The sequence below is a fragment of the Tamandua tetradactyla genome, chromosome 9, assembly GCF_023851605.1.
Source record: "Tamandua tetradactyla isolate mTamTet1 chromosome 9, mTamTet1.pri, whole genome shotgun sequence".
Classification (NCBI taxonomy): domain Eukaryota; kingdom Metazoa; phylum Chordata; class Mammalia; order Pilosa; family Myrmecophagidae; genus Tamandua; species Tamandua tetradactyla.
In genome coordinates, this window is record NC_135335.1 from 116057895 (window position 1) to 116079118 (window position 21224).

At 38.1% G+C, this 21224-nt stretch overlaps 1 long non-coding RNA gene across 1 annotated transcript in view; it reads right to left on the bottom strand.

The window, feature by feature from the left end:
* Positions 1-21224, bottom strand: part of LOC143646293 (uncharacterized) — a 78452-nt gene that overhangs the window by 22361 nt on the left and 34867 nt on the right. Inside the window, exon 2 of the long non-coding RNA XR_013157449.1 lies at positions 15676-15769. This is a non-coding gene — a long non-coding RNA (uncharacterized LOC143646293). The remainder of the gene's footprint in view (positions 1-15675; positions 15770-21224) is intronic.

A 21224-nucleotide genomic window follows, 5' to 3' on the forward strand; every position in this document is an offset into this window, starting at 1 on the left:
TCACTGAACCCATACAGTTTCAAAAACCTGCAGGGCAAACTGTTAGATTTCAAAGTTTGAAAGCCATTTATTTTGGGGGCTTTAGAAAGATGCAGTCCCTCCCTTTCCAAGGGCCTATGCAGAGGTCTGCCTCTTTCCTAACGCAACCTTGGTGGACATTGGGGAGATCACCTTTTCTTCGGCTCCACCCTCTCTAAGCATCAGGGCTGCACCCAGGCTCTCTGCCATCTCTGGGGCACATGCTCAACACCTCCAGGCTCTCCCCAAACCCAAAGGAATGTGCTTCACCCTCTCCTAGGCCTGAAGTGGCATGACTCTCCCACTGCAACGAGGTGGAAGGCCCATCCTCTGCCTTTGGGGCAAACTCACTCTCTCCACTGGCTTGCGTGGATATACTCTCCTGGCCTGAGGTTTCTTGACTTCAGACTTCAGCCTCCATGGTTTTGCCTCTGAAGTTACTTTTCCTCCAGTGTCCCTTCTCTGAACCCCCCATTCCAGACCAGCAGCAACTCTATTTATACAGGTCCCACAACACTTTTATTGACTTTCTATGCAGTAACGTTGGATCATGCCCAACAGACATAAGGAGTTTCCACAAATCCTTCCTGGATAACTCCATGCCTGATCCTGGCTTTCTCTGAAATGGCTGACTGGTTTCACATTTGGCCAAGATCTCATGTGGGACACTATTCTCTGGGGTCTCCATTCCTGGAAGCCCAGAATTTTCTAGAATATCAATTTCTAATTTCTTTATACCTGTGAGTTCAGTTCTCAGCTTATCTCTTTCCTGTTGCATTTCACTACAAGCTGTAAGGAGAAACCAGGCTGCACTTTCAACATTTAATTTGGAGATCTCTTCTGCTAAATATCCAAGTTCATGGCTTTTAAAATCAGCCTTCCAACCAAAGCCACTCATCAATTTTGCCAGATTATCTGCCATTTTGAAACAAAGCTCATCTTCCTTCCAGTCTATAATAACACATATGCCATTTCTGTCTAAGGCTGTATCAGAAGTGTCTTTAGAATACAAATTTCTATCAACAATCTCTTCAAAGCATTCTAGACCTTCTTTATCAAGCTTCTCACAACTCTTCCAGAATCTTCCCCTTATCCATTCAAAAAGCCATTCCAACATGTTTGTATTTGCAAACCGCAGCAGCACCCCATTCCTGGTACCAAAATCTGTTCTAGTTTGCTAGCTGCTGGAATTTAATATACCAGAAAAAGAATGGCTTTTAAAAAGGGGAATTTAATAAGTTGCTAGTTTACAGTTCTAAGACCAAGAAAATGTCCCAATTAAAACAAGTTTATAGAAATGTCCAATCAAAGGCATCCAGGGAGAGATACCTTGGTTCAAGAAGGCCGATGAAGTTCAGGGTTTCTCTTTCATCTGGAAGGGCACATGGTGAACACAACATCATCTGCTAGCTTTCTCACTTGGCTTTCTCTTTCCTGAAACTCCCTGGGAGGGATTTTTCTTCTTCATCTCCAAAGGTCACCAGCTGATGGACTCTGCTTCTTGTGGCTGCGTCATTCTTCTCTTCTCTCTCTGAATCTCCCTCATTCTACAAAATTTTTCCTCTTTTATAGGACTTCAGAAACTAAACTAGACCCACCCAAATGGGTGGAGACACACCTTTACCTAATCCAGCTTAACAACCACTCTTGATTAAATCACATCTCCAGGGAGATGATCTAATTACAGTTTCAAACATACAATACTGAATAGGGATTAGAAGAAATGGCTGTCTTTACAAAATTGGATTAGGATTAAAACATGGTTTTTCTAGGAGACATACATTTTTTTCAAACTAGCACACTGATATTCTCTCAAGCATTAGAGACTTCCAACTTAATAAGGGGCAAATCCTCATCTTAAGGCTTTCCCTGTTGAAATTGCCCTTATTTCTGCAATGATGAAGCAAGACTAGCTGTAACTATGCCTAAGAGTCACCCCCAGAAACCCTCTTTTGTTGCTCATATGTGGCTTCTCCCTCTCTAAGCCAATTCTGCAAATAAAATCACTACCCTCCTCCCTACATAGGGCATGATTCCCAGGGGTGTAAGTCTCCCTGGCATAGTGGGACATGACTCCAGGGATGAGACTGGCCCTGGCATTGTGGTACTGACAATGCCTTCTCGATCAAAAGGGGGAAAGTAAATGGAACAAAATAAAGTTTCAGTGGCTAAGATATTTCAAATAGGGTCAATGACCTCTTACAGAAGAATAACCTCCATATCCAAGCTTCAGCCAGTGATTGCAAATTGCCACAGTATACCAAGTCCCAACCAACAGTGTTCTTGAAAATCCTAAAGAATACCTTGGACTCTAAGACTTTAAGTGTTCTACCCAGGGAGTTAATTTTTTTCAATAACTTAAGTCCTCCAGATTGTTTTTATGCCAGAAAAACCCTGAAACTAAGAAGTACATTCTCTCCAAGAACATCAACCAGTTTCATATCACTGCCCCACGAGGTCAACACTGCTTTCCTTATGAAGAAGTTAAAATCATCATTGCCAAGATATCTTTGAAGATTGAGAGAATGGTTAAATGAGAGGGAGGATGTGTAATGAAGAAATTCAGATTGCATAAACAAATCATTATAATTACTGACTCATATAAATATTTCTTTTTAGTTTCTAGTATATAAGAAGAGCTAGAAGGGGCGGGCCGCGGTGGCTCAGCGGGCAAGAGTGCTTGCCTGCCATGCCGGAGGACCCCGGTTCGATTCCCGGCCCCAGCCCATGTAAAAAACAAACAAACAAACAAAATATAATAATAAAACAAGAAAATGTTTAAAGATGTTTCCCTTTCTTCCTTCCTTCCTTCCTTCTCTCTGTCTTTCCTTCCCTTCCTCCCTCTCTCTTTAAAAAAAAAAAAAAAAAGAAGAGCTAGAAGGGGAGGGGGCCAAGATGGCAGCTTAGTAAGGTGCATGCATCTTAGTTCCTCCTCCAGAACAACTACTAAATAACCAGAAACAGTACAGAACAGCTCCCGGAGCCATGAAAGAAACCGGACACACAGCGTACCCCAGTCTGGACTGACTGGACTGACTGCGAGACTCCATTGCGGTGAGATCCCCGAGTGGCACGCGCTTCCCCGGGCTGCGGCGGCTGAGAGTCTCGGAGACACAAGTTCCCCAAGCCATGGAGGCTGGCACCCCTCCCTCATGGGCGGCTTCCCGGACCGGCTACGAGTCTCGGATCAGCGAGATCCCCAAGCCGCGGCGGCCGGCAACCAGCACCCCTCCCCCACAGGTGGCTTCCCGGTCCAGCAGCGAGCCTCGGATCAGCAAGATCCCCAAGCCACGGCAGCCGGTGGCCAGCGCCCCTCCCCCATAGGCAGCTACCCGGAGGGAAAGGAAAGAGTCTCCAACAGTAGCAGGGACTGAGTCCAACCAAACACCAATAGTGGCATTAATAAACAAATTTTGACTACTAAAAATAGGCTCCCAGCTCAGGCAAAACTGATCAAGGTGGAAGTTGCCTATTGGGCTAACTGAAAAAGAGGAAAGGGGGTGAAATAGAGCCTTCTGCGACTGTTTCTACGGAGGCTTGGTGCCTCTGGGCTCAGCGGCGGGATTACACAGGTTGCAACTGCCCCAAATGCAGAAACAGGCTGCATTCAAGGCTCTCTACCACCTGAACCTTCCCCATGGGGGGTGTGAAACGCATCTCAGGTGGAATCCCTCACTCAAGGAATTCAAATCCGAGGACTTCGCAATTTGAAGCCATTAAAAACAGCCTACAACCTCTCCTCTGTCTCCACCATGCACACAGCAGGGAGAGCCTTCCAAAGTTAAAGGAGCCACAACATCCTTTGCTGGTGGGACCTGCAGACAGACAAGCACCACGTACTGGGCAGGATAAGAAAAACAGAGCCCAGAGACTTCACAGGAAAGTCTTTCAACCTGCTGGGTCTCACACTCAGGGAAATCTGATTAAATGTCCAGATACCAGCAAAAAATAACAAATCACACCAGGAAAATTGAAGATATGACCCAGTCAAAGGAACAAACCAATAGTTCAAATGAGATACAGGAGCTGAGACAACTAATTCTGAATATACGAACAGAAATGGAAAACCTCTTCAAAAACCAAATCAATAAATTGAGGGAGGACATGAAAAAGGCATGGGATCAACAAAAAGAAGAAATGGAAAGTCTGAAAAAACAAATCACAGAACTTATGGGAATGAAAGATACAGTAGAAGAGATGAAAAAAACAATGGAAACCTACAATGTTAGATTTCAAGAGAAAGAGGTTAGAATTAGTGAACTGTAGGATGGAACATCTGAAATCCAAAAAGACACAGAAACTATAGGGAAAAGAATGGAAAAATTTGAGCAGGGGCTCAGGGATTAAATGATAGCATGAAGCACACAAATATACGTGTTGTGGATGTCCCAGAAGGAGAAGAGAAGGGAAAAGGAGGAGAAAAACTAATGGAAGAAATTACCACTGAAAATTTCCCAACTCTTATGAAAGACCTAAAATTACAGATCCAAGAAGTGCAGCGAACCCCAAAGAGAATAGATCCAAATAGGCATTCTCCAAGACACTTACTAGTTAGAATGTCAGAGGTCAAAGAGAAAGAGAGGATCTTGAAAGCAGCAAGAGAAAAACAATCCATCACATACAAGGGAAACCCAATAAGACTATGTGTAGATTTCTCAGCAGAAACCATGGAGGCAAGAAGACAGTGGGATGATATATTTAAATTACTAAAAGAGAAAAACTGCCAACCAAGAATTCTATATCCAACAAAATTGTCCTTCAAAAATGAGGGAGAAATTAAAACATTTTCAGACAAAAAGTCACTGAGAGAATTTGTGACCAAGAGACCAGCTCTGCAAGAAATACTAAAGGGATCACTAGAGTCAGATACGAAAAGACAGAAGAGAGAGGCGTGAAGAAGAGTGTAGAAAGAAGGAAAATTAGATATGATATATATAATAGAAAAGGCAAAATGGTAGAGGAAAGTATTACCCAAACAGTAATAACACTAAATGTTAATGGACTGAATTCCCCAATCAAAAGACAAAGACTGGCAGAATGGATTAAAAAACAGGATCCTTCTATATGCTGTCTACAGGAAACACATCTTAGACCCAAAGATAAACATAGGTTGAAAGTGAAAGGTTGGGAAAAGATATTTCATGCAAATAACAACCAGAAAAGAGCAGGAGTAGCTATACTAATATCCAACAAATTAGACTTCAAATGTAAAACAGTTAAAAGAGACAAAGAAGGATACTATATACTAATAAAAGGAACAATTAAACAAGAAGACATAACAATCATAAATATTTACGCAACGAATCAGAATGCCCCAAAATACATGAGGAATACACTGCAAATACTGAAAAGGGAAATAGACACATATACCATAATAGTTGGAGACTTCAATTCCCCACTCTCATCAATGGACAGAACATCTAGACAGAGGATCAATAAAGAAACAGAGAATTTGAATATTACAATAAATGAGCTAGACTTAACAGACATTTATAGGACATTACACCCCACAACAGCAGGATACACCTTTTTCTTAAGTGCTCATGGATCATTCTCAAAAATAGACCATATGCTGGGTTACAAAGCAAGACTCAACAAATTTAAAAAGATTGAAATCATACACAACACTTTCTCAGATCATAAAGGAATGAAGTTGGAAATCAATAATAGGCAGACTGCCAGAAAATTCACAAATACGTGGAGGCTCAACAACACACTCTTAAACAATGAGTGGGTCAAGGAAGAAATTGCAAGAGAAATTAGTAAATATCTCAAGGTGAATGAAAATGAAAACACAACATATCAAAACCTATGGGATGCAGCAAAGGCAGTGCTAAGAGGGAAATTTATTGCCCTAAATGCCTATATCTAAAAAGAAGAAAGGGCAAAAATTCAGGAATTAACTGTCCACTTGGAAAAACTGGAGAAAGAACAGCAAACTAACCCCAAAGCAAGCAAAAGGAAAGAAATAACAAAGATTAGAGCAGAAATAAATGAAATTGAGAACATGAAAACAATAGAGAAAATCAATAAGACCAGAAGTTGGTTCTATGAGAAAATCAATAAGATTGATGGGCCCTTAGCAAGATTGACAAAAAGAAGAAGAGAGAGGATGCAAATAAATAAGTTCAGAAATGGAAGAGGAGACATAACCACTGACCTCACAGAAATAAAGGAGGTAATAACAGGATACTATGAACAACTTTACGCTAATAAATACAACAATGTAGATAAAATGGACAAATTCCTAGAAAGGCATGAACAACCAACTTTGACTCAAGAAGAAATAGATGACCTCAACAAACCAATCACAAGTAAAGAAATTGAATCAGTCATTCAAAAGCTTCCCAAAAAGAAAAGTCCAGGACCAGACGGCTTCACATGTGAATTCTACCAAACATTCCAGAAAGAATTAGTACCAACCCTGCTCAAACTCTTCAAAAAATTGAACTGGAGGGAAAGCTACCTAATTCATTCTATGAAGCCAACATCACCCTCATACCAAAACCAGGCAAAGATATTACAAAAAAAGAAAACTACAGACCAATCTCTCTAATGAATATAGATGTAAAAATCCTCAACAAAATTCTAGCAAATCGAATCCAGCAACACATTAAAAGAATTATACATCATGACCAAGTAGGATTCATCCCAGGTATGCAAGGATGGTTCAACATAAGAAAATCAATTAATGTAATACACCATATCAACAAATCAAAGCAGAAAAATCACACGATCATCTCAATTGATGCAGAGATGGCATTTGACAAGATTCAACATCCTTTCCTGTTGAAAACACTTCAAAGGATAGGAATACAAGGGAACCTCCTTAAAATGATAGAGGGAATATATGAAAAACCCACAGCTAATATCAACCTCAATGAGGAAAAATTGAAAACTTTCCCTCAAAGATCAGGAACAAGACAAGGACGTCCATTATCACCACTGTTATTCAACATCGTGTTGGAGGTTCTAGCCAGAGCAATTAGACAAGAAAAAGAAATACAAGGAAAGGAAGAAGTAAAACTATCACTGTTTACAGATGATATGATACTATAAGTCGAAAACCCTGAAAAATCCACAGCAAAACTACTAGAGCTAATAAATGAGTACAGCAAAGTAGCAGGTTACAAGATCAACATTCAAAAATCTGTAGTGTGTCTATACACTAGCAATGAGCAAGCTGAGGGGTAATCAAGAAACGAATTCCATTTACAATTGCAACTAAAAGAATAAAATACTTAGGAATAAATTTAACTAAAGAGACAAAAGACCTATACAAAGAAAACTACAAAAAACTGTTAAAAGAAATCACAGAAGACCTAAATAGATGGAAGGGCATACCGTGTTCATGGATTGGAAGACTAAATATAGTTAAGATGTCAATTCTACCTAAATTGATTTACAGATTCAACTCAATACCAATCAAAATCCCAACAACTTATTTTTCAGAAATAAAAAAAGCAATAAGCAAATTTATCTGGAAGGGTGGCTGCCCCGAATTGCTAAAAGTATCTTGAGGAAAAAAAACGAAGCTGGAGATCTCACGCTGCCGGACTTTAAGGCATATTATGAAGCCACAGTGGTCAAAACAGCATGGTATTGGCATAAAGATAGATATATTGACCAATGGAATCGAATAGAGTGCTCAGATATAGACCCTCTCATCTATGGACATTTGATCTTTGATAAGGCAGTCAAGCCAACTCACCTGGGACAGAACAGTCTCTTCAATAAATGGTGCCTAGAGAACTGGATATCCATATGTAAAAGAATGAAAGAGGACCCGTATCTCACACCCTATACAAAAGTTAACTCAAAATGGATCAAAGATCTAAACATTAGGTCTAAGACCATAAAACAGTTAGAGGAAAATATAGGGAGATATCTTATGAATCTTACAATTGGAGGCGGTTTTATGGACCTTAAACCTAAAGCAAGAGCACTGAAGAAAGAAAGAAAGAAATGGGAGTTCCTCAAAATTAAACACTTTTGTGCATCAAAGAACTTCATCAAGAAAGTAGAAAGACAGCCTACACAATGGGAGACAATATTTGGAAACGACATATCAGATAAAGGTCTAGTATCCAGAATTTATAAAGAGATTGTTCAACTCAACAACAAAAAGATAGCCAACCCAATTACAAAATGGGAAAAAGACTTGAACAGACACCTACCAGAAGAGGAAATACAAATGGTTAAAAGGCACATGAAGAGATGCTCAATGTCCCTGGCCATTAGAGAAATGCAAATCAAAACCACAATGAGATATCATCTCACACCCACCAGAATGGCTATTATCAACAAAACAGAAAATGACAGGTGCTGGAGAGGATGTGGAGAAAGAGGCACACTTATCCACTGTTGGTGGGAATGTCAAATGGTGCAACCACTGTGGAAGGCAGTTTGGCGGTTCCTCAAAAAGCTGAATATAGAATTGCCATACGACCCAGCAATACCATTGCTGGGTATCTACTCAAAGGACTTAAGGGCAAAGACACAAACGGACATTTGCACACCAATGTTTATAGCAGCATTATTTATGATTGGAAAGAGATGGAAACAGCCAAAATGTCCATCAACAGAAGAATGGCTAAACAAACTGTGGTATATACATACGATGGAATATTATGCAGCTTTAAGACAGAATAAACTTATGAAGCATGTAATAACATGGATGGACCTAGAGAACATTATGCTGAGTGAGACTAGCCAAAAACTAAAGGACAAATACTGTATGGTCCCACTGATGTGAACCGACATTAGAGAATAAACTTGGAATATGTCATTGGTAACAGAGACCATCAGGAGATAGAAATAGGGTAAGATAATGGGTAATTGGAGCTGAAGGGATACAGACAGTGCAACAGGACTGGATACAAAAACTCAAAAATGGACAGCACAAGACTACCTAATTGTAATGTAATTATGTTAAAACACTGAATGAAGCTGCATCTGAGGTATAGTTTTTTATTTTATTTTATTTTTTAATTTTTAATTTATTTTTTTCTCTATTATCATTTTATTTCTTTTTCTGGTGTCTTTCTATTTCTTTTTCTGAATCGATGCAAATGTACTAAGAAATGATGAATATGCATCTATGTGATGATATTAAGAATTACCGATAGTCTATGTAGAATGGAATGATTTCTAAATGTTGTGTTAGTTAATTTTTTTAATTAATAAAAAAAAAGAAGAGCTAGAAGGAAGATCAGAAATTGGTATACTATAATCCAGTAGCCCTTATCTTTGATTAATGATTGTATAACTATACAGCAAAAAAAAAACAAAAGTCCATGTTTATATGGATCTACTTTTGGATGTTTTATTCTTTTCCACCAATCTACATATTTCTGGCAATACTACACTGTCTCTCAGTTAACTTATTCTTATTGTATGTCTTTAATTGGATAGAATGCAATTCTAGGAGTTAATGTGGGGAGGTTAAGGGGTATGGCATGTTTAGGTTTCCTTTTTTTCTTTTCTTTCCATTTCTTTTTCTGGGGAGCAATTAAAATGTTCTACGATTGCTCATGGTGATGAATGCACAACCATGTGATGCTGCTGTGAACCACTGATTGTACAATTTGGATGGATTGTATGGTGTATAAATATATCTTAATAAAAATACATTTGAACATAAAAGATTAAAAGTATGCAGACTGTGAGCCACTGGCTGCATAGTTATGATGGATTGTAATAGTATGTGAATATATTTCAATAATATTGTATTAAAATTTTTTAAACAAAATTAATTAAATTTAAAATAAAAATACAGAAATCTTCTGGTGAAGATTGTGGAGTACAGAGTTCCAGGACTTACTCCTTCCACCAAACCAGCTATTGAACAGGCAAAACCTTCTGAAACAATAGTTTTGGGGCTCAGGACTGCAGAAGAACACTGCACAGCATCTAGGGAAGGGCAGGTGGTGCAATGGTGGCTCAGTGGCAGAATTCTCTCCTGCTATGCCAGAGACCCAGGTTCAATTCCCAGTGCCTGGTCATGCAAAAAAAAAATAAAGATGTCCTTATAACAATAGTGGGGGACTTCAATATACTGCTCTCATAAATAGATAAAACATCTGGACAGAGGATCAATAAGGATCAAAGATCTTGAATAATATGGTAAATGAACTAGACCTAGCAAATATATACAAAACATTGCACCCCAAAACAGCAGGACATACATTATTCTCAAGTGTACTTGGATCATTCCCCAGGTTAGACCACAGATTGGGGCCCAAAACAAGTCTCAAAAAATTTTAAAAGATCAAAATCATACAAAGAATTTTCTCTGACTATAATGGAATAAAGCTGGAAACAAATAATGGGCTGAGAACTGGAAAATTCACAGGCATATGGAAGTTAAACAACACACTATAAAACAATTAATGGGTCAGGGAAAAAATTGCAAGGAAATCAGTAAATATCTAGAGGTGAATGAAAATGATAATACTACACATCAAAACTTATGGGATACAGTGAAGGAAGTGCTGAAAGGGAAATTAATAGCTCTAAACACTTTTGTTAAAAAAGAAAAAAGAGCTAAAATCAAAGACTGAACCACACACCTGGAGTAACTATAAAAAGAACAGGAAACTAATCACAAAACAGGCAGAAGGTAAGAAATAAGAAAGAGCAGAAATAAATGAAATTGAAAATAAAAAAGAATAAAGAGAATAATAAAACAAAAAATTGTTTCTTTAAGAAGTTCAAATAATAATGATGAACCCTTAACTCAACTGATAAAGAAAAAAAAGAGAGAAGATGCAAATAAATAAAATCAGGAATGGGGGGGGTACATTACTAATGACCCCACAAAACTGAAAAGAATCGTAAGAGGATATTATGAACAGCTGTATGCCAACAAATTAGACAACCTAGACAAAATGGATAAATTCTGATACACAAAAGAATAAACTACACAGACTCTGTGACAAGTAGAGACTCAACAGACCATTACAAGTAAAGAGACTGACGTCATCAATCAAAACCTCCAAAGAAAGTAAAGCCCCAGACCAGAAGGTTTAACAATCACATTTCACAATCATTCCAAGAAAAAGTAACACCAACTCTGCTCAAGCTCTAACAAAAAATTGAAGAGGGAACACAACCTAACACATTGTAGGTGGCCAACATCACCCTAATACTAAAGCCAGGAAAGATACTACAAGAAAAGAAAATTACAGACCAAATTCTCTTATCAATATAGATGCAAAAATCCTCAGCAAAATACTTGCAAATTGAATCCAAGAGTGTATTAAAAGAATTATACACCAGGATCAAATGGGTGTTATCCCAGGTATGCAAGGGTGGTTCAACATAAGAAAATCAATTAATGTAACACACCCACCAACAAAAGGAAGGAGTAAAACACAGGATGGTCTTAATGGATACATGTATTAGTTAGGGTTCTCTAGAGAAACAGAAACTACAGGAAACACTCGCAAATATAAGATTTATAAAAGTGTCTCATGTAACCATGCAAATGCAAAGTCCAAAATCCACAAGGCAGGCTGTGAAACTGACGATTCCAATGGAGGGTCTGGATGAACTCTACTGGAGAGTTTTGCCGGCCGAAGCAGGGAGAAGAAACTGTCTCTTCTGACTCCTCCTTAAAAGGCTTCCAGTGATTAGATTTCAGCTGTGGATGTAGCTGACATGATCATGATTTAATTCTATGAAATGTCCTCATCACAACAGACAGGCCAGCACTTGGCCAACCAGACAACCAGGCACCACCACTTGGCCAAGTTGACACATGAACCTGACCCTGACAGAAAAGGCATTTGACAAATTCCAGCAACTTTTCCTGATTAAAAATCCTTCAAAAAATAGGAATAGAAGGAAACTTCCTCAAGATGATGAGGTCACATATGAAAAATGCACAACTAGCATCTTACTCAATTATAAGAGATTGAACAATTTCCATCTAGAGAATGGAACAAAACAAGGATTTCCATACTTTGGTGGCATTGTGCTGGAAGTCCTAGCCAGAGTTAGGCAAGAAAATAAATAAAAGATATCTGTATTGGAAAGGAAGAATTAAAACTTTGACTATTTGCAGATAACATGATCCTATATTTAAATAATCCCCCCCAAAAACTACAACAAAGCTATTGAGCTAATAAGTGAGTTCAGCAAAATGGCGGGATAGAAGATCAAAATACAAAAATCAGTGGTGTTTCTATACACTAGTAATGAGCTATTTGAGGAAAAAAAATTTTAAAGTTCCATTTACAATAGCAGCTAGTAGAATCAAATACCTAGGAATCAACTTAACCTAGGACATTAAAGACTCAAACACAGAAAACTATAAAACATTGCTAAAAGAAATCAAAGACTTAAATAATGAGATATAATTTCACACCCACTTGAATGGCTACTATTTAAAAAATCCATCTACAAGTGTTGGAGAGGATGCAGAGATACAGTGACATTCATTTATTGCTGGTGAGAGTGTAAAATGGTGTAGCCCCTGTGGAAAAGAGTTTGGCAGTTCTTCAGGAAACTAAGTATAGAATTACTTTATGACCCAGCAATCCCACCACTAGATACATACATAGAAGAGTTGAAAGCTAGGTATCAAAAAGATATTTGCACACCGATACTGATATTCATATCAGCTTTATTCACAGTTTCCAAAAGATGGAAGAAACCCGAGTGTCCATTAAACCAATAAATGGATAAACTAAATGTGGTGTATACATGCAATGGAATATTATTCAGCTGTAAAAAAGGAATGAAACCCAGGTTTGCTGCCTGAAGCCTGCCAATGCCAAAAAAAACAGGAATGAAGTTCTGATACCTGCAACATGGATGTACATACAAGGTACATGGATGTACCTTGAAAACATCATGTTGAGTGGAATAAACCACTCACAAGAAGACAAATATTATTTGATCCCATTAATTTGAAACTATTTGAATAACCAAACTCATAGAGTCAGAATCTAGAATATAGGTTACCAGGGAATAGATTGAGGGTAAAGAATGGAGAGCCATTAGAGATGATTAATTTGTACAGAATCTCTATTTAAGTTGATTGTAAAGGTTTGGAAATGGATGGTGGTGATGGCAGCATATTACTGTGAGTGTAACTAGCTGAACTATATTGGTGAATGTGGTTGAAAGGGGGAGTTTTAGGTTGTGTATGTTACTCAAATGAAAGTTAGAAGATAAAGCCTGGGACTGTATAACACAGTGAACCCTGTGTAGATGAGGGACTGGGGTTAATAGAACAAATATAAAAATGTTCTTTCATGAATTATAGTTATTGTGTGACTGTGCTAATAATAGGACAGTACATGGGGAAAATACACCTAATATAAACTATTGACTATAGTTAACAGTAATTTCATCAATTATAACAAAGGCAGCACACTAATGCAAAGTGTCAGCAATAGGGGGGGTATATAGGGATGTTATATTTTTTTACATGACTCTTGTGTAAACCTACAATTTCTCTAACTAAAATAATAATAATACTTTTTTAAAGACTGGTTAGAGTATATAATTCAATGTACCAAAATATTCCCTCTTAAATCCTGAAGGTGCATAAGAATAGCTACCCTTTATCCGAAATGTCAGAAAACTCATGATTACTAATTACTGTTAGTAATTAACTGAGCACCTCTTTCATTTATTTTATTTTTTCATTCATTTGACAATCAAATGTTTATCAAAATCCTTCTCTACTAGCCCCTTATTAAGATCTGGGGATATAAGAAAGAATAAGATACAGTCTAATGTAAAAGGCAGATAATTACAATACAATTTGCTAAGCAATAATATCTGTGCAAGATATTATTGGTGCCCTGGGGAAGGGCACCTAAATTAGAGCTGGGAAGCGGAGAGAAGAGTGTCAGAACAGGTTTGCATGTGGAAGAGGCAACCGAGTTGTGTCATTAAGGTACAATGGAAATTACCAAAGTAAAGGTAGTGGGAGTAAGGGAGAGGTACAGATTTCAGGCTGAGGGGACTACTAAAAGTACAGGCAGGGACTCAAAAAATATGTTCTGGAAAGTGCAAAAAGTCTGAAACTTCTGAGACATTGAATTTATGGCAGGACATGACAAAAGGTGAGTATGTGCAAGTACAGATGAGGTGCATATGGGTTTTATCCTGTGAGGAGAAGAGAACCATGGAAAGAAAGGAAGCCAAGGGATAGCATGCTGCCATTTGTGCTTTCGCTCATCCACCTTGGCTTCAGTGTGCAGTGGAGGGTCGAAACCTAGAGACAGAAGATCAGTGAGGAGGCTGTGGTAAGAGTCAAGTTATGAGGTCAGGAAGGTCATGGCTGGGGCAGCTTTGGTAGGGATGGAGAGGAGGGGGGAGAGTAAGGGACATGTCTAACATGAGGGTCATTCATCTACTCCACAAAGACCAATGAAGTTGCCTCTGGGCATCTATGAATCCCCCCGACATTGCAAGCATCTGTGCGTTTTTCTGTGAAAGAAGACCATTTTAAGAGCTTCTCAAGATTTGCGATTTACAAGAAGATTCTGGAACATGATTTTAGCTCATAAACAAAGCTCCTGATTATAGGCATAATGGGATCATCATTCTGACTAGCCGCAGGTGTCTCCTTGGGGCTAATGGTTAAGATTTAGGTAATTGCAGAAATTTGATTTTAATTTTCCCAAGAAAAATAATCCTTGCCATAGCACAGCAGAGCCTAATAACTGGAGTCAAGATTTGTGAACTGTTTATCATTTCTCTCAGGCTCGCTTCTTCCTTCTTTAAAATGGGATGCACAGTTTTTATAAATGAAAATAGTCTGGTAATATCTGCTATTAAACACATACTGCCCTGTGAGACCCAAATAAAAAACATTACTCCCTCTTTGCTTTCATTGCCAGCCAAACAGACACTGCATTTCCAGTGGGAAATCATCATCTGTTTAATTTTGGTACTGAATTATTGTGGTGAGTTCTGGTCAGCTGACAGAGTTAGTTATGTGACCCAGAAGTGGCCTCCAATAAACAAGAAAAAGAAATATCTTCCAGCCCATTAACTCTGTCTTTTGTGATCCTTATCATGGTGGATAATGAGGTACAGACAAAGCAGGGAGGTATTTGAAAAGGAGCTTTTGGGGAGAAATAGTAGGAGGCAAGTTGCACATCTGTTTTCCCTGAAAGCATTCTATACCCAGATACACTAATGAATGCTACACTTGAGATAATCCACCCAGATCAATAAAGAGACATCCATGGAAAATCAGGTCATTCTAATGGAGAGAGCCCACCCACTTTTGAGAAAGCACTCTGCTAATTGAGTATGCACCACAGAGCTTTCTTTGCAGTTTCTGTTCTGGGAAAATCAAAAGACAACATCAATCCAGCCAAAGATGCTCATGAACAAGATGATAAGTTAGTATGTCCCTTAGAGCTGTTTTTAGTGAGAAACATATCTATTCTAGGGAACTGTAGTCATAAAAAATCAAGAGCTAGAAAACAGAAATAAACTAGGTTTTTACCAACCATTCCATATGAAATCTCCTGTAGACCGTTGTACGTCACAGGAAGGAAATATGAGCCAGCACCAAGAGCCAAGGCATACAGTTTGCATTGCAGGCCACACCGTGCTGCACAGCCTCTGGCAGGAGGTATGATGAGGATGGAAATACTTGTTTAGAAAGTAACTTTATGGTCATACCTTCTTTATATCCAGTATCTGCAGTATACTCTTCTCAGTTTTACCATCAATTTGTTCAGGTTATTCCTTATTTGGCTTTTCCTGTTGACATCAACTGCAAAGATAATGGGAAATGCATTGATCAGTATGAGTTTTGATACAGATAAGAAGGGACATCCATGATAAAATAATAATAATGGGAAAATTCTATGTCCAAACCTTGGGTTTTCTGCACAAGAACACAAATCCTGAGTGGTAGAAAACAATTTTGTAGGAAATTTTAAACTTATTGGAGTCAATCTCCCTGATTTCCCACATTTGTAATAATGCCACCTCCAATTTAGAAGTGTCATAAAAATATTTATTCAAATAGCTATTGTGTGTTGTTGTCATTATAAAGTAGGCCACTTTCATAATATTGAATGTGTGCAAGTGTGTGTGTGTGCATTGTGTGCACATGCAGCATAAATTCCTCTCTTTAAATTGCATAAGGAACAGAATTAAGCATTTACTAAAACTTTTAAACAAAAGTTGGAAGTGAGACGATGCCTGAAGGACACACACATTTGTGTGTGCACACTTGTATGTATACATAATTTCATATATGCTACATGTTAGAGAGAATTCTCCATTGCACACACACACTATCCCTTTTAGAAGTTGTACTACTGCTTTTCACCAAAGTGCTTCAGTGACTCCATTTCAGAGCTGACCCAAGGAAGACGTCTTTGATTCTCTTCTCCCTATACTTAAGGATATCTTTGAAAGCAAATTGCTTTTCCAAGAGTGATGGTCTAAAGAGTCAGCATGCATTCCCAAGCATCATACTTGCCTTCTGCATTGTGTGTGTGCAAGATGGAAAACCAAATAAATGCATGTTCACAATTGTCCTCAAAGATAAAACAAAATCTTATCTTTCAGAATTTGTGATCAATGGGCTGAACTACAGTTTATCTAGCAAAACAAAGACATGTTTAACTAATTAAGAAAATAAATTAAGGTCTAGCAGTGCTGTGATAGAGACAGGATTTATAATCACCAGATATATGGTTTGAGTCCCAGCTTCACTTCAGGTTGTGGACCTTCTAACTCAAGTCCCAAGATGGTTTTGGGAGTGAGATGAGATGATAAAGAAATGCCTCCTAAACTCCAAAACTCCATAAAAATAGGATCATTTATATCCTACCCCTGAGAACATATTATTGCTGAGTACTTTTTCCTATATAAATATATATGTCTAAACTTCAAATTATAAGTAATTCATGTCTCTTCATTTTAAAAAGTAGATGTAATCAGTCTCTCTGGCTTAAAATACTATTAGCCATTACTTTATTTTCTTTAAACTTCAAAATATATTTAATTTAATTTAGACTTTGAAGTGATTAAGTACAGCAGTTCCTCTAATTTGTCTAAATTAATTTTGTTTTGTGTCATATATTGAAGACAATGGGAATTGTGAACTCATAAGAATGCCATATAAATGCCCACAGTCGTGGTCTGTATAAGCTCTTGAGTTTCATTTATTTGTTTGTTTGTTTATTTGCTTTGATGAATTATTCTCTTTGTGTTTGAAGTCCTTTGTTCCTTAAATTTAACACACAAAGTCAATTGCACTGTATGTTAATTTTTTTAATTGTAAGTGCACACAATATTTACCATATATAACATAAATAATAAATTAAAAGAGAAAAAATTATATACAAGTCACTAATGTTTGGGGGTAATCAAACAAACTACACATATTTTGATCAGAAAAAGAATATATAAAATACATTTTGGAAAGATAGAAGAGGGGATCATCAATCTCAAAAATAGAAGGTTGCAGTTAACAAGGGGAGAAGTTAAAAATCAGAATGGATCCAAAGGGGCTATGCTTAGGCATAGAGAGAGACAAAAGATGCAGATGAGGTTGGGCTGAATAATAACTTCTTGTACCTAGAGACACCCTCAAGAAGTTATATCTTAGACTGTGGATCAATGAGAGGAAGGGGTAAGGTATGGGATGTATGAGGTTTTTTTCCTTTTTATTTCTTTTTCTGAGTGATGCACATGTTCTAAAAATGATCTTGGTGAACAATACACAACTATGTGATGGCATTATGAGCCACTGATTATATAATATGGTTAGACAATACGTGTGTGGATATTTAAAAAAAAAAAAAAAAAGAATGCAAAAGCAAAAAAAAAAAGTTATGTCTCAGTATTTAACTTCAGAATGAGTGTTTATATAACCAAGCAGAGATGGTTTTTAATTATCGTTTCAATATTTCCAAGGGTGGAAGCTCTACAACCACGTTTGATAGCCCTTCTAAAGTCAGGGACTTCCTAATGTTTGTCTTAGTTTGGTAGGGGTATGTAAAAAATCACTACAAACTGGGTGGCTTAAAACAAGAGAAATTCATTATCCTACAGTTCTGAAGGCTAGGATTCCAAAATATAGGTATTGGCAGGGTCACAATTCCTTTGAAGTCCGTAGGGAAGAACCTGTTCCATGCTTCCTCTAGCTTCTGGTGTTTGTCAGCAATTCACAGCTTTCTCTGCCTCAGTCATTATGTGGAGTTCTCCCCTCTGTCTCTCCGTGTCCACATCTCCTCTTCTTACAAGGACACCAGTCATATCAGATTCAGGTCTCACCATACCTCCAACTCCATCTGTAATGACCCTATTTCCAAGGAAGGTCACATTCTGAGGTACTGGGGATTCCAACATCAACATAGCTTTTTAGGGGACATAACTCAATCCATAACAATGCAGATCAAAGTCTTTTCTCTTTTTATCCTCCACAGTCAGGAAGACTGAGTTGTACATTACACATTCAATGGGAATTCATATCATTTGGCTCTACACAATGGAGGACAATGAAGAAGGGAGAAGTATGTTTTCTACACTAAAGATACAAAGGCAGCACTTGAGGGCATAGGAATAATCACATGAATTGATTCATTCCAGAGATGTCAATTGTCACATCACTTCTTTTGCCTTAGTGAAAATTGCATTTAGACTGGAAGTCGGGAGACTCAAGCTCTGGTCCCAGCTTGAACAACACTTAGCGATGTAGACTGATGAACTTGACCTTCCTGCATCTCTGTTTTCTTATATGTAAAAGGATGTTGGTACTCGAACTTCCATATCTCTAAATACCCTTCAGCCCTTCCTTTCCAATATTCTCCAATTTTCTAATTTCACATCAAAAAAAAAATTCCCTGACCTAGTCATTTAAGTTCAATTGTCCATTACTTCAATTATTTGGGGCGTTCGTTCTACAATAAAGAAGGCAATGACCAAAACTAGAAACTATATTTTAATAAAGCTTTAACTAATATAGACTACAACAAAAAATTATTCCTGGCCCTTGAATATCATTCTTCTTTTTTGACTTCTCAATATCATATCTTTTTTTACCCACAATGGAAATTTGGCTGAAAATTTTGTAACCCAAAATAAGATGAATATGATATGTTACAAAAGAATGAAGAAACTGATGGAGGACTCAACAGCATTTGCATCCAACCCAGGAATAAAAATATTTATGTTTACATGGTGCAACTTAACTAAAAAACAAACAACATCCCGTCCCTTGTTTTCTTCTGAGACAGTATTTCATCTAGAAGGAATTAGATACTTTTCTGCATTTGGGAGGAAACAGAGACATGGCGTAAATTATGATGCATGAAAATGATCCTAATCTTTTCTTCTATTGACTCTGGACTGAGTGTCAGACCTGGGTCACATGGGGAGGCCTGCCATTTAGAGTGCAGCCTGTCAGAGTGACGTGCATTCCTGCATGTCTGAGGTTAAACCTGTTTGACATGGTACCTGGACATACAGTGGCTTGAAATTTGATTCTAAAAGTTTTCATACTAAGTGATATTTTTTTAAAGTTAGAAATTGTCTTTGTTTAAACATTGCAGTTCTGGGCTGGCCACAGAGGCTCAGCATGCAGAATTTTCGCCTGCCATGCGGGGACCCGGGTTTGATTCCCGGTGCCTGCTCATGCAAAAGATATATATATATATCTTATATATATACAATTATATATATATATATTGCAGTTCCCTATTGAAAGATCTTCAGATGATGTAATTGCCATATATTGCACTGCAATTTGAGAAGATCAGGTTCAAGTCTCAAATACTCAGACAGTGGGTAAGGAGAGGCTATTCCTGTTACAGCAAAGACAAGCTTGGTGTCCTGGAATGAGATCTGCCCACGGTACTTTACAGCAGCTTTTCTGGATGGGTTTTATCCCCTTGATATGAGAATCAGAAAAGCTAACTACCTCCCAATGGCTAAGCATGGCAAATGAAAAGGAAATCCAAAGTATTCAAAAATGTCAATTAGTTGGTACATTAATACTACTGAGAACTGGTTTTGAGGAGTAAATGTACATTCATTCTCTTTACATAGGATACATATGGAAATTCAGAGGTTGATAATTCAAAGTGTTGGTGATATGAATATTAGTCTTATGTGCAGAATTTCAGAAAACAAATTAGTAGGGAAATAAAGTGTGACAAAGAGGGTAAGGGATTCCAGAATGACACTTTGGAAAGCTTAACAGGACACGCTACCAATTTCTTATTTTTATCCTCATGAAGCAGAATTCCTCACAGGGCCTCCACATTCCTCAGGCTCAGACATGATTAAACACCACACCTTTTAAAACATTTTACTATTCCAAGATGAGGAATATATAAATAACCTCTTTCCAACTACCACTCCTCAGCCTGGAATTTAAACCAAGCGCCTTCTGGGCTTCAGTCTGCCGTTGACCAGACTCCACGTAAGAAGCCGCCTCGCTGGGCAGCCTGGGAACCTGCTATGTAAGAGATGTGAAGTGAATGCAGAATGGCATAGAATGGGGAGGGGGGGGGGGGGGAGCCATCGGCAAAGCGGAGCCCATGACTTTTCTTGCCTTGGCATGTTTTAAGAAGCAACGATAAAGTTGCAACTAAGGGAAGAAGTTAGAAACAATCCAGACCTTTAATGAAAGTTCTGCAGTTTCTCCAAATGGCTGATATAAATGAGAACACAGGGTTTTCCTGAGCAAGCAGATAGGAAGTCTTGAGTGTTTGCCTGAGTTGGAGTGATTCCTAATTAATATCTAAAGTAATAATATAGCACCCCAGTTGGGGTCTTAATCAAGTAGAAAGAAGTTTATATGCCAAGGTACCTGACTGGGGAGGCAGGGCATGACCTGCCTCTCTAACCTGGCCTCCTTCTCCCACCCTTGTATACCAGTCAAACTGATTATTCACCCAAAAACTGTCAACTAAATTCCTACTTTTATGCATTTCTAACACTGTAAAGGTCCTGTTCCTGCCCGACCTCCTCTCATCTGAGCATTGCTCTCCCTCAGGTCCCAAGTTTAAGCATCCTTCCCTTCCAAAACAAACTCCCTGAAAATAACAGAGCAATAATTTTAAAGCTGTGGCCCTCAGGCCACCTGCTTCAGAACGGAATGCCAGTTCCGGGACCCCCACTCAGACTCATGCAGTCAGAATCTAGGGTGGTGAGTGCCTGGAACTTTAAGTTTCACAAGCTTTCCAGGCGACTCCAATGCTCATTAA